Here is a 1120-nt window from a genome sequence, read left to right on the forward strand (position 1 = left end):
GCTCAAGGTGGATATTGCAGGGCAGTTTCAAGCTTTTGACAGGAAAAAACACGAGAAACGCAGTCTTATTCGCAAAGTTTTTGCGGGTCTCTGTTAATAAGCAGCATAAGGGTCTCATGGTTTGTTTACGAGCACGCCACGCAGGTAGGTAGGGGTCGCGCCCGGCTGCGGTGGTGCTGTGGTTATGGTGCGACTCCGGGCCGAGGTGCGGCGAGGCGTGGCGTGGCGGTCTCAAGTTCCGCCCGTCCCGCCTCTCACCCAGCTCGTCGTTAACGCACTTAATAATCGTTTTATGGGTCCACACCCAATCGGGCCGCGAGGCGAGAGACGGACGGGGCGAGAGACAGAAGGGAAGCACTGTACTGGTCCAGTGCGATCTGCACTGCGGCAGCCAGACGGCAGTGTGTGTGTGTGTGTGTGTGTGTGTGTGTGTGTTTCTACAAGACGAAAACCCATACCACATAGGAGAAGAAAACAAACAACCTTGACAAAAAAAAGCCGCAAACTTTTACAGAAAACAGAATGCTGCCATGTATACGTGTATACAGGGAAACAGCAACTATAGGCTAAACAATTTTTCAAAAAAACTATCATGGTAGTGATGGTAACTCTTATAACTATTATAATCGTTATATCATGCGGGGCCATGAGGGGCCACGGAGAGTGACGGTGGGCAAGCGGTACAGTATAACCAAAATAAAGTACTGGTTCTACGGAACACCCTGTCTTTCAATTTCAGCTCGACTAGAATGATTGTGATTGTGTAAGGTGGGCCCGAGCGGTTCCCCGCCCCGTGTAAGCGCGCCTTTGCGCCCGCGCCGGCCCGCGCTCATGGACCGGCCGCGCGTGGTCTCGACGGCGTGCTGGTGAACGCGGCAGATTCTTTTCCCTCTTGACTCGGGCGGCGCGCGGGTCGAGGAGTCTGGCGCGTACGAAGGGCGGGGTGTGCGGGGCGATCGGAGGGGCAGGGCAGGGCAGGCCGCAATCGAGGCTGGGAATCAACAGCTGATGGGACAAACGGGCGCCGAAACTGAATAGGACCTTGCCGACGACGACTTGGTGGTGAGGCCGTGGGTCGCGCAGCCAGACTATGCTATCCCCTCCCCTTGCCACCCAATAT

At 55.5% G+C, this 1120-nt stretch overlaps 1 protein-coding gene across 4 annotated transcripts in view; it reads right to left on the minus strand.

Annotated features, from left to right (window-relative positions):
• Positions 1-1120, minus strand: part of LOC113207708 (V-type proton ATPase 116 kDa subunit a 1) — a gene marked incomplete at its 3' end in the record, with an annotated part of 36875 nt that overhangs the window by 4017 nt on the left and 31738 nt on the right.

This window comes from Frankliniella occidentalis, unplaced genomic scaffold (assembly GCF_000697945.3).
Source record: "Frankliniella occidentalis isolate FOCC.00 unplaced genomic scaffold, Focc_3.1 Scaffold50, whole genome shotgun sequence".
Taxonomy (NCBI): Eukaryota; Metazoa; Arthropoda; class Insecta; order Thysanoptera; family Thripidae; genus Frankliniella; species Frankliniella occidentalis.